Consider the following 14767-nt stretch of genomic DNA (forward strand, 5'->3'; position numbering starts at 1 on the left):
AGGATGGCATCCTTCCTATCTTCCTGCAGAAAGGAATTGACATTCTCCTTCCACATTTACTCAGGATCTACAGAGCGAGTTTTGCATGTGGACACATCCCAGAACAGTGGACTAAGGTCAAGGTACTGTTTATTCCAAAGGCTGGCAGAAAGGACTACTCAATTCCAAAATCCTTCAGACCAATCAGCCTTACCTCATCCTTATTGAAAGGTATGGAGAAGGTGATAGACAGGTACATCAGAGATAAGGTTTTACCTAATAACCCCATCCACCGTACTCAACATGCCTATTGTAGAGGTAGATCTACTGAAACCGCCCTATTACAAGTCGTAGACAGGGTAGAAAGGGCACTTGAGGACAAACAAATTGCGCTTTGCGCCTTCTTAGACATTGAAGGAGCTTTTGATAAAACACCCATAAAGCTCTTAGTTAAGGCTTTAGCCGATAAAATGGCCGACTCTACCACGGTCAATTGGGTTGAGTCGATGCTCTCAAGTAGGATTGTTAGATTGAGGCTACATGGTGTCTCTCTTGATGTAATGACCACAAAAGGATGTCCACAAGGAGGCGTCATTTCGCCTCTACTATGGACCCTTGTCATTGATGGGCTTCTCTATAAGATGGATGAACTTCGAATTGACACTCAAGGTTATGCTGATGACCTAGTGATAATGATTCGAGGCGACAGCCAAAGTACCATCTCGTACCTTATACAAAAAGCGCTTAACATAATATCCAAATGGTGCCAAGAAAATGAACTGGCGGTTAATGCTGACAAAACTGTCCTGGTTCCTTTCACAAGGAAGCGGAAGTTGGAAGGCCTCATATCTCCGCGACTGAATAATAGATCTATACCGTTTTCCGACAAGGTAAATTATCCGGGACTTACTTTAGACCAGAAACTTACCTGGAATAGTCAAGTGGACGGTATTGTGCAAAAGGCAAAATTTGCCTTAAGTAGTTGTAGTCGTCTTGTCGGCCAAAAAATGGGGTCTAAAGCCCAACATGGCCCTTTGGCTGTACACAGCCATTGTAAGACCACTTATATCATATGGCTCTGTGGTCTGGTGCAGAAAAATTGCCCAAAAGACCGTTATTGCCAAATTAGGAAGCCTTCAAAGAACTGCATGTGCGATAACAACAGGAGCCATGACGTCCACGCCGGGAGCAGCCCTAAATGCACTTCTGAACCTGCCGCCCCTAAACCTATATCTACAAAAGGAGGCGAGGGCCAGCATGCATAGAGTAATGACCCATATGCGGACTAACTGGCTCTCCAACTCGCTGCAGCTATTTGAGCAATCCTTACTGAGAAGTCCTGTATTAGACATGGTGAGTGACGCCATGCTGCCGAAATTTGACTTCATCAGCAACTTTATTATTGAATTCCCCACAAGAGAGGACTGGTTAAACAATCGAATTACTTGGAAAAAAGGGAGCCTTAAATGGTATACCGATGGATCCAAGTCGGGTTCTGACGTTGGCTGTGGAATCTTCGGAGAGTGCCCCAAATTTGGCAAATCTGTCAACTTGGGAAATCTTGCCTCCGTTTTCCAGTCTGAGGTATACGCCATAATAGAATGGGCGGACACCATCCTAAATAAAGGCTACGTCGGCAAGTGTATTTATATCCACACAGATAGTCAGGCGGCTCTGTCTGCTATAGATTCCAACAGATCAGTCTCAAAGCAAAGACAACTGCCGGACTATACTGAATACTCTGGGAAGAATGAACAGAGTTACACTTCGATGGGTTCCAGGACATGCAGGAATCGAAGGCAATGAATACGCCGACGAACTTGCAAGAATTGGCGCTAAAAGCACTCAATTTGGCCCTGAACCCTTCTGTAGTGTCCCAAGGAGTCTTGTTAAATCAACCCTTGATACAGCATGTTCACAAGAGTGCATGAAACTCTGGAGCAACACTCCGGGCTTAACCCATTCCAAAACCTTAATCCAAGCCTTCAACAAAAAGGCTGCAAATGAGGCACTAGGGCTAAGTAGAGAAAACTTACGCATATTAACCAGGACATTAACGGGGCACTGCAGATTAAACAAACACCTCTTAATCATAGGTCTCAGAGATTGCAGAGCGTGTAGATTCTGTATTAGTGCAGATGAAACCCCGCTACACATTCTCTCTGAATGTGGTCCTTTAATGCATAAACGTAGCATCTCTTTGGGAAGTCCAGTCCTTCAACCATTTGAGATACGTCAGCTCACTGCAAAAGACATAATAAGATTCATGAAAAGAATCAATGTTTGCAGTGAGCTATAGTTTAACAGTGGCTATCACAATAGATCACATTGGTCGCAGTGTAACAGGGCTGAAATGAACTGGATCAAAGCCACTTTACAAACCATAACCATAACAATACGGCCACTCCGCTCAGTTTTGCGAGCACAAACCTCGCTGTGTCAAGTCAAGCAACCACGGCATTCCCGAATGTCCACGTCCCGCCCAAAGCGCGAGCCCACCCGCGCGCATCCTTTGCGGCGCCGAGACCACACCGCGAGCTGCTAGCTATCGCAGGTGTCCCAAGGCTCCCAAGGTCAGAAACCTGCCCCGTCACGGATGGGCACCAGTTAAGAAGACACAGTCCCTCTTCCTGGCACCGCCATCCAAGTCTAATGCGTGGAAACCGTCCTCTGCGGTCTCAGCACCGCGCGGAGGCCGCCATGGCTACCCCACAATAATAATCTCAACCAGCAATAGCTAACAATGTCATCCAGCAATAGCTAACAATCTCACCCAGCAATAGTTACCAATCTCAACCAGCAATAGCTAACAATCTCACCCAGCAATAGCTAATAATCTCACCCAGCAATAGCTAATAATCTCAACCAGCAACAGCTAACAATATCATCCCGAAATAGCTAACAATGTCAACAAGAAATAGCTTCCATCTCAACCAGCTAAAGGTAAAAATCTCGACCAGCAATAGCTAACAAAGTCATCCAGCAATAGCTAAAAATCTCACCCAGCAAAAGCTAACAATCTCAACAAGCAATAGCGAACAATCTCACCCAGCTATAGCTTACAATGTCCCCCGGCAATATCTCATAATCTCAACCAGCAATAGCTAACAATTTCATCCAGCAATAGCTAGCAATCTCACCCAGCAATAGCTAACAATGTCAACCAGAAATAGCTAACAATATCAAACTGCTATAGCTAACAATCTCAACCAGCACTAGCTTACAATCTCACCCAGCTATAGCTAACCATCTCAACCAGCAATAGCTAACAATGTCAACCAGCAAAAGTTAACAATCTCACCCAGCATTAGCTAACAATGTCAACCAGAAATAGCTAACATCTCTACCAGCTATAGCTAACAATCTCACTCTATTGCTGGGTGAGATTGTTAGCTATTACTGGTTGAAATTGTTAGCTATTGCTGGGTGAGATTGTTAGCTATTGCTGGTTGAGATTGTTAGCTATTTCTGGGTGAGATTGTTAGCTATTGCTGAATGACATTGTTAGCTATTGCTGGGTGAGTGAGGTATATTATTTTGTAAAAAAACTGAAATAAGGCGTAGACTAAGATAATGCATTGAGGACAAACCTCTGTGGTTTTTACAATTTATCTGATTTGTTCACATTTTGTAAAATATGTATTTCGATAAATAAATAAAAAAAAGCTAACAATGTCAACCAGAAATAGCCTATATCTCAATCAGCTATAGGTAAAAATCTCACCCAGCTATAGCTAACAATCTCAACCAGCACTAGCTTACAATCTCACCCAGCAATAGAAAATATTCTATAGCTATAGCTGACATTGTTAGCTATTGCTGGTTGAGAGTGTTAGCTATAGCTGGGTGAGATTGTTAGCTATTTCTAGTTGACATTGTTAGCTATTGCTGGGTGAGATTGTTAGCTATTGCTTGATGAAATTATTATCTATTGCTGGTTGAGATTGTAAGCAATTGCTGGTTGAGATTGTAAGCTATTGCTGGTTGAAATTATTAGCTATTGCTGGATGATATTGTTATTTGTACGTCACCAAGCAATAGCAATAGCTTATAGCTCAACCAGCTATAGTTAGCAGTCTCAACCAGGAATAGCTAAAAATGTCTTCCATTAATAACTAACAATGTCATCCAGCAATAGCTAACAATCTCACCCAGCAATAGCTAATATTCTCAACCAGCAACAGCTAACATCTCTATCAGCTATAGGTAAAAATCTTAACCAGCTATAGCTAACAATGTCATCCAGCAATAGCTTACAATGTCAACCAGAAATAGCTTACATCTCAACCAGCTATAGCTAACAATCTCACACTATTGCTTGTTGAGATTGTAAGCTATTGCTGGTTGAAATTGTTAGCTACTGCTGGGTGAGATTGTTAGCTATTGCTGGTTGAGATTGTTATCTATTGCTGGGTGAGATTGTTAGCTATTGCTGAATGACATGGTTAGCTATTGCTGGGTGAGCTTGTTAGCTATTGCTGGTTGAGATTTTTACCTACAGTTGATTGAGATGTAGGCTATTTCTGGTTGACATTGTTAGCTATTGCTGGGTAAGATTGTTAGCTATCGCTGAATGACATTGTTAGCTATTGCTGGTTGAGATTGTTAGCTATAGCTGGTTGAGATGTAAGATAACTCTGGTTGACATTGTTAGCTATTGCTGGATGAAATTGTTAGCTATTGCTGGTTGAGATTTTAATGTATTGCTGGGTGACATTGTTATTGTGACATTAACTTTTAACTCAGTTCTTATCCTCATCGTAAGTCTTAATTCAGATCTTATCATCATCTTTACTTGTTACTCAGATCTTATCCTCATTGCATCTTTTTACTCAGACCTCATCCTTATTTCAATTTTTACCTCAGATCTCATCCTCATCGTAACTATTAACTCATATCTTATCCTCATCGTTACAATTAATTCAGATCTTATCCTCATCGTAACTCTTAACTCAGATCTTATCCTCATCGCAACTTTTATCTCAGATCTTATTCTCATCGAAACTATTAACTCAGATCTTATCCTCATCGTAACTCTTAACTCAGATCTTAACCCTAATCGTAACAATTAACTCTAAACTTATCCTCATCGTAACTCTCAATTCAGATCTCATCCTCATCGTAACTTTTAACTCAGATCAGATCTTATCCTCATCCAAACTTTTAACTCAGTTCTTATCCTCATGGTAAGTCTTTATTCAGATCTTGTCATCATCTTTACTTGTTACTCAGATCTTATCCTCATCACATCTTTTTACTCAGACCTCATCCTCATTTCAATTTTTACCACAGATCTCGTCCCCATCGTCACTATTAACTCAGATCTTATCTCCATCGTAACTATTAACTCAGATCTTATCCTCATCTTAAATTTTACCTCAGATCTTATCCTCATCGTAACTCTTAACTCAGATCTTATCCTTATCGCAACTTTTAACTCTGATCTTATCCTCATCGTAACAATTAACTCAGATCTTATCCTCATCTTAAATTTTACCTCAGATCTTAACCTCATCGTAACTTTTAACTCAGATCTTATCCTCATCGTAACTTTTAACTCAGATCTTATCCTCAATGTAACTCTTAACTCAGATCTTATCCTCATCGTATCTTATTACTCGATGTAGATATATATATAGAATATATATATAGAACGATGAGGATAAGCCTCATCGTAACTCTTAACTCAGATCTTATCCTCATCGTAACTCTTAACTCAGATCTTATCCTCATCGTAACTTTTAACTCAGATCTTATCCTCATCGTAACTTTTAACTCAGATCTTATCCTCAATGTAACTCTTAACTCTGACCTTACCCTCATCGTAACAATTAACTCAGATCTTATCCTCATCTTAAATTTTACCTCAGATCTTAACCTCATCGTAACTTTTAACTCAGATCTTATCCTCATCGTAACTTTTAACTCAGATCTTATCCTCAATGTAACTCTTAACTCTGACCTTACCCTCATCGTAACAATTAACTCAGATCTTATCCTCATCGTAACTCTTAACTCAGATCTTATCCTCATCGTAACAATTAACTCAGATCTGATCCTCATTGTAACTCTTAACTCAGATCTTATCCTCATCGTAACATCGTAACTATTAACTCAGATCTTATCCTCATCTTAAATTTTACCTCAGATCTTATCCTCATCGTAACTCTTAACTCAGATCTTATCCTTATCGCAACTTTTAACTCTGATCTTATCCTCATCGTAACAATTAACTCAGATCTTATCCTCATCTTAAATTTTACCTCAGATCTTAACCTCATCGTAACTTTTAACTCAGATCTTATCCTCATCGTAACTTTTAACTCAGATCTTATCCTCAATGTAACTCTTAACTCAGATCTTATCCTTATCGCAACTTTTAACTCTGATCTTATCCTCATCGTAACAATTAACTCAGATCTTATCCTCATCTTAAATTTTACCTCAGATCTTAACCTCATCGTAACTTTTAACTCAGATCTTATCCTCATCGTAACTTTTAACTCAGATCTTATCCTCATCGTAACTCTTAACTCAGATCTTATCCTCATCGTAACTTTTAACTCAGATCTTATCCTCAATGTAACTCTTAACTCAGATCTTATCCTCATCGTATCTTATTACTCGATGTAGATATATATAGAATATATATATAGAACGATGAGGATAAGCCTCATCGTAACTCTTAACTCAGATCTTATCCTCATCGTAACTCTTAACTCAGATCTTATCCTCATCGTAACTTTTAACTCAGATCTTATCCTCATCGTAACTTTTAACTCAGATCTTATCCTCAATGTAACTCTTAACTCTGACCTTACCCTCATCGTAACAATTAACTCAGATCTTATCCTCATCTTAAATTTTATCTCAGATCTTATCCTCATCGTAACTCTTAACTCAGATCTTATCCTTATCGCAACTTTTAACTCTGATCTTATCCTCATCGTAACAATTAACTCAGATCTTATCCTCATCTTAAATTTTACCTCAGATCTTAACTTCATCGTAACTTTTAACTCAGATCTTATCCTCATCGTAACTTTTAACTCAGATCTTATCCTCAATGTAACTCTTAACTCAGATCTTATCCTCATCGTATCTTATTACTCGATGTAGATATATATAGAATATATATATAGAACGATGAGGATAAGCCTCATCGTAACTCTTAACTCAGATCTTATCCTCATCGTAACTCTTAACTCAGATCTTATCCTCATCGTAACTTTTAACTCTGATCTTATCCTCATCGTAACAATTAACTCAGATCTTATCCTCATCGTAACTCTTAACTTTGATCTTATCATCATCTTAAATTGTTACTCAGATCTTATGCTCATCGTAACTTTTAACTCAGATCTTATCCTCATCGTAACAATTAACTCAGATCTTATCCTCATCTTAAATTTTACCTAAGATCTTATCCTGATCGTAACTCTTAACTCAGATCTTATCATCATCTTAACTTGTTACTCAGATCTTATCTCAATCGTAATTATTTAGTCAGATCTCATCCTCATCGTTACTCTTAACTCAGATCTCATCCTCATCGTAACAATTAACTCAGATCTTACCCTAATCGCAACTATTAACTCAGATCTTATCCTCATTGCAACTTTTAACTCTGATGTTATCCTCAATGTAACTCTTAACTCAGATCATATCCTCATCGTAACACTTAACTCAGATCTTATCCTCATTGTCACTTTTAACTCAGATCTTATTCTCATCTTAAATTTTGTCTCAAATCTTAATCTCATCGAAACTATTAACTCAGATCTTATCCTCATCGTAACTTTTAACTCAGATCTTATCCTCAATGTAACTCTTAACTCAGACCTTATCCTCCTGGGCGGGGGAATATCGTCAGTGAATCGATATAGATATTTACTGACGCAATCCCTACTCCCAGCGTCCGACGCTGGGTTTGGCGAATGATCTAGGGGAGTTCCATTAAAGTGATCCCCTAAACAAGGCCAGTGGACTATCCTTCACGAGGTTGCCGCCCGTTCTTTGGCCAATTGCCTTTGTAGAGTCACAAATATTTACGGCAATTGGCTAGACAAAAACCTCTGGCCGCCCCACAACCTTTACCCCCCCCTAATCCCTTCCCCCCCCCCTTCCTCCTTCACTTCACCTGATGTGGTCGAGAGGTCGAAGGCTCATTACACTAATGGGTAAGGGACTTTCGACCACCCACGTGTTTGTGCCGTGCGTGGATAACCGTACGGAGGGAGCAGGGAATCCTGGTGGTTGAGCGGATAGCGGGTCGGTCAGTTACCTGCTTGACGTAACACATCTCTTTGGTCCTGGACTTCCTCTTAAACGGGCGGTCGAGGGCCAGCCACCCTCGATCAATCGGCTGTGGCTTCTCGTCAGAGGGCTGCCGGCGAGCTACCTAAAATCCATGTGGGTGCCTATGGCCCGGTCGCGGGTGCTGGAGTGAGCGCGGGGGGCTCTCTTGCCCCGTATGCAGCTCCTGCATTTCTCGACCGTCAGTCATCAGTCATTCACGGTGAGGGATGATTATCCTCATCGTAACTCTAAACTTAGATCTTATCTTCATCGTAACTATTAACTCAGATGCTTTACTCAATGTAACTCTTAACTCAGATCTAATCCTGATCGTAACTTATAACTTAGATCTTATCCTCATCGTAACTCTTAACTTAGATCTTATCATCATCTTAAATTGTTACTCTGATCTTATTCTCGTCGTAACTTTTAACTCAGATCTAATCCTCATCGAAACAATTAACTCAGATCTTATCCTCATCTTAAATTTTACCTCAGATCTTATCCTGATCGTAACTCTTAACTCAGATCTTATCATCATCTTAACTTGCAACTCAGATCTTATCTCCATCGTAATTATTTACTCAGATCTCATCCTCATCGTAACTCTTAACTCAGATCTCATCCTCATCGTAACAATTAACTCAGATCTTACCCTAATCGCAACTCTTAACTCAGATTTTATCCTCATCGCAACTTTTAACTCTGATCTTATCCTCATCGTTACAAGTAACTCAGATCTTATCCTCATCGTTACAAGTAACTCAGATCTTATCCTGATCATAACTCTTAACTCAGATCTTATCATCATCTTAACTTGCAACTTAGATATTATCTCCATCGTAACTATTTACTCAAATCTTATCCTCATCGTAAGTCTTAACTCAGATCTTATCCTCATCCTAACTTTTCACTCAGATCTTATCCTCATCGCAACTTTTAACTCTGATCTTATCCTCATCGTAACAATTTACTCAGATCTTATCCTCATCTTAAATTTTACCTCAGATCTTATCCTGATCATAACTCTTAGCTCAGATCTTATCATCATCTTAACTTGTAACTCAGATCTTATCTCCATCGTAGTTATTTACTCAGACCTCATCCTCATCGTAACACTTAATTCAGATCTTATCCTCATTGCCACTTTTAACACAGATCTGTTTCTCATCTTAAACTTTATCTCAGATCTTAATCTCATCGAAACTTTTACCTCAGATCTTATCCTGATCGTAACTCTTAACTCAGATCTTATCATCATCATAACTTGTAACTCAGATCTTATCTCCATCGTAATTATTTACTCAGATCTCATCCTCATCGTAACTCTTAACTCAGATCTCATCCTCATCGTAACAATTAACTCAGATCTTACCCTAATCGCAACTCTTAACTCAGATCTTATCCTCATCGCAACTTTTAACTCTGATCTTATCCTCATCGTAACAATTAACTCAGATCTTATCCTCATCTTAAATTTTAACTCAGATCTTATCCTGATCATAACTCTTAACTCAGATCTTATCATCATCTTAACTTGCAACTCAGATATTATCCGCATCGTAACTATTTACTCAAATCTTATCCTCATCGTAAGTCTTAACTCAGATCTTATCCTCATCCTAACTTTTAACTCAGATCTTATCCTCATCGTAACTCTTAACTTAGATCTTATCATCATCTTAAATTGTTACTCAGATCATAAGATCTGAGATTGAGAATAATCTCATCGTAACTTTTAACTCAGATCTAATCCTCATCGTAACAATTAACTCAGATCTTATCCTCATCTTAAATTTTACCTTAGATCTAATCCTGATCGTAACCCTTAACTCAGATCTCATCCTCATCGTAACAATTAACTCAGATCTTATCCTCATCGTAACTCTTAACTCAGATCTTATCCTCATCGTAACTTTTAACTAAGATCTTAACTTCATCGTAACTCTGAACTCAGATCTTATCCTCATCGTAACAATTAACTCAGATCTTATCCTCGTCGTAACTCTTAACTCAGATCTTATCTCCATCGTAACTATTTACTCAGATCTTATCCTCATCGTAACTCTTAACTCAGATTGAATCCTCATCGTAACTTTTCACTCAGATCTTATCCTCATCGTAACTCTTAACTCAGATCTTATCATCATCTTAACTTGTAACTCAGATCTTATCCTTATCGTAACAATTATCTCAGATCTTTTCCTCATCCTAATTCTTAACTCAGATCTTATCCTCATCGTAACTCTTAACTCAGATCTAATCCTCATCGTAACTTTTAACTCAGATTTTATCATCATCGTAACTCTTAACTTAGATCTTATCCTCATCGCAACTTTTAACTCTGATCTTATCCACATCGTTACTTTTAACTCAGATCTTATCCTCATCCTAACTTTTAACTCAGTTCTTATCCTCATCGTAAGTCTTTATTCAGATCTTATCATCATATTTACTTGTTTCTCAGATCTTATCCTCATCGCATCTTTTTACTCAGACCTCATCCTCATTTCAATGTTTACCTCAGATCTCATTCTCATCGTAACTATTAACTCAGATCTTATCCTCATCGTAACTTTTAACTAAGATCTTAACCTCATCGTAACTCTGAACTCAGATCTTATCCTCATCGTAACTCTTACTCAGATCTTATCTCCATCGTAACTATTAACTCAGATCTTATCCTCATCGTAACTCTTAACTCAGATCTTATCCTCATCGTAACTCTTAACTCAGATCTTATCACCATCGTAACTATTAACTCAGATCTTATCCTCATCGTAACTCTTAACTCAGATCTTATCCTCATCGCAACTTTTAACTCTGATCTTATCCTCATCGTAACAATTTACTCAGATCTTATCCTCATCTTAAATTTTACCTCAGATCTTATCCTGATCATAACTCTTAGCTCAGATCTTATCATCATCTTAACTTGTAACTCAGATCTTATCTCCATCGTAGTTATGCACTCAGACCTCATCCTCATCGTAACACTTAACTCAGATCTTATCCTCATTGCCACTTTTAACACAGATCTGTTTCTAATCTTAAACTTTATCTCAGATCTTAATCTCATCGAAACTTTTACCTCAGATTTTATCCTGATCGTAACTCTTAACTCAGCTCTTATCATCATCATAACTTGTAACTCAGATCTTATCTCCATCGTAATTATTTACTCAGATCTCATCCTCATCGTAACTCTTAACTCAGATCTCATTCTCATCGTAACTATTAACTCAGATCTTACCCTAATCGCAACTCTTAACTCAGATTTTATCCTCATCGCAACTTTTAACTCTGATCTTATCCTCATCGTAACAATTAACTCAGATCTTATCCTCATCTTAAATTTTAACTCAGATCTTATCCTGATCATAACTCTTAACTCAGATCTTATCATCATCTTAACTTGCAACTCAGATATTATCTCCATCGTAACTATTTACTCAAATCTTATCCTCATCGTAAGTCTTAACTCAGATCTTATCCTCATCCTAACTTTTAACTCAGATCTTATCCTCATCGTAACTCTTAACTTAGATCTTATCATCATCTTAAATTGTTACTCAGATCATAAGATCTGAGAATGAGAATAATCTCATCGTAACTTTTAACTCAGATCTAATCCTCATCGTAACAATTAACTCAGATCTCATCCTCATCGTAACAATTAACTCAGATCTTATCCTCATCGTAACTCTTAACTCAGATCTTATCCTCATCGTAACTTTTAACTAAGATCTTAACTTCATCGTAACTCTGAACTCAGATCTTATCCTCATCGTAACAATTAACTCAGATCTTATCCTCGTCGTAACTCTTAACTCAGATCTTATCTCCATCGTAACTTTTTGCTCAGATCTTATCCTCATCGTAACTTTTTACTCAGATCTTATCCTCATCGTAACTCTTAACTCAGATCTTATCTCCATCGTAACTTTTTGCTCAGATCTTATCCTCATCGTAACTTTTTGCTCAGATCTTATCCTCATCGTAACTCTTAACTCAGATTGAATCCTCATCGTAACTTTTTACTCAGATCTTATCCTCATCGTAACTCTTAACTCAGATCTTATCCTCGTCGTAACTTTTAACTCAGATCTTATCCTCATCGTGACTTTTAACTCAGATCTTATCCTCATCATAACAATTTATTCATTATAATTTAAGATGAGGATAACCTCATCTTATATTTTACCTCAGATCTTATCCTTATCGTAACTATTAACTCAGATCTTATCCTTATACACACACACACACACTACTGAAAAGTGAAAGTTGCGCGAGATATGATGCGCACCAAAAACGTTACTATCCCATTTGATGAGTAGGTTTTAGTCTCCATATTTTCCTCATACCAGGCGCCTTATATGAAATTCGATTCTTAAGGAATAAACTGCAGAAACTCCAAAAGAGTAGCATTGAGCGAGCTTGTTTTTCAAATGTCGGTTGAGGCGCGGCTCCGATCCAGTTATGGTTAAGTTAATGTTTATGGGAAATGATTGGAGATTACGAATTTAGAGTGGCTAAATTCACATTCAAATATTTTTATTCAAAATGGGATTTAAAATTACTATCTGAGAATAACGGTCGCAAGAAACTCAGCGGGCACTTTTTTTATTTATTTTTTTATAGTGGTTAACGATGAAATCTTAAAGTTTTTATGGTCGACATCGTAATGGAAACTCCAATAGTATACGTCATTCAAAGTCAAATTCAAATAAACTTTATCTCTCATATCTCTATTATAAGGGTTTCCGTTGCGATGGAATATCGCTATAATATAAATTAAATTTGTAACCAAAATTTATGAGCGATGCCAATAACCTAAGCCCTCGGACGGAACCCGAGAGGTCACGGGTTTGAGTCCCATATCGTTTGTGGATCGTCCCACTTGTTTAGATTTGAAAGAGCGACATCTCAAGTCAATTGACGAATATGCAATTACTGGGGTTGAGCAAATTATCAACCTTAAAGTGGATCCTGTAGATGAAGCCACAGTCTGAGAGTTGAACAAGATATGCCAAGATTTACGATCCATGCGTCATTCGAACGGTTGGCTCAGTGGAAGGGCGCTCGGACGGAACCCGAGAGGAAGTGGGTTCGAGTCGCGCAACGTATATAAATTTTTGATACAAATTAATTTTAATTAATCCCAGAAATGAGGGGTATTACTTTAAAAATAACAAATCTTTATAATATAGTGATAAAAACGCCAATAATATAGTGGCTTCCATGGCGATGGAATCCCTCATAATATTGTGGATACCTGCGCTATGAATCCTTTATAATATAGTGGACACTATAGCCACACAATTGTTAGTAGTATAGAGGCCGCAATCGCGATACATATATTAATCATATAGTTGAAAACATGGTGATGAAAACACCAATAATATAGAGGATGCAATGGCGATGGAATCTCTCATAATATTATTCATGGACGCTATGAACCCTTAATAATATAGTGGACACCATAAAAGGCATTTATTTTCCATAATTCATTCCTTTAGAATTCTTTTTGATGTCATTTCTAATATAGAAGAATAGAAAGATAAACTACCGACACTAAAGATACTACTACCGCTTCGGAAACAAATGGCGTTCTGAGAGAGAAGAAGCGGCGCAAGAAACTCTCCCAGCATTCTTTTTTTGCGCTCTCTTTAAAAAATATACAATATTGTACTTTCATTGCTATCGCTATAAAATAATCATAATCTACGTCCCAGGCTGTCCAATCACTTAGATATTCAGCTGTGGAGTAATAGGATTTACGACAGAGCCATTTTTTTATAAAACATTTAAATTGATTTATAGATAATGCCTGAACAGTGGATGGGACTTTATTATAAAAGTGTACACATTTACCCTTAAAGCTATTATATATCTTATGAAGCCTACTAGAATAAGTTACAAGCAATCCCTTATTTCTAGTGTTATAGCAATGGAAACCTTAATAATACGCCAGCGCGATGTGGAAAAAAAACATATATTTAATACCAAGATGAATGAGAGACAGAGATAAATAATCTACTTTAATAATTATTACGCGTTACAAATCGCGTATTACGACTCGATAGATCACAACGCACTTATCCCAAGACTTATGCATTTGCTGTATCATTTTCAGGTAGAGATACAGATGTTGGATCCAGACAAGTTGACCTTCGACCACCACTGCGGCGGCGCTGTTATACAAGAGAGATTGGTGCTGTCGGCAGCTCATTGCTTTGATAAGGTAAGTAGCATCTGAAAGAGGCTATTAACAGTATTTGTAAAGCGGCTCCTAGCCTTCGCAAGGATATTGCAAAGGGATGGAAGGTTGAAGAAAAAAAAATTAAAAAAACAACCGACTTCAAAAACACTATTCGAAAAAAATAGATATAATATGCACTAAAAAGTATAAAAATAATTGCGTATTTTTATACAATCTAATTAATCGGTTGGCGCAATAATGAGTCAAATTTAAGACTATTATGGTTTT

The sequence above is a fragment of the Leptidea sinapis genome, chromosome 5 (genome assembly GCF_905404315.1).
Source record: "Leptidea sinapis chromosome 5, ilLepSina1.1, whole genome shotgun sequence".
NCBI lineage: Eukaryota > Metazoa > Arthropoda > Insecta > Lepidoptera > Pieridae > Leptidea > Leptidea sinapis.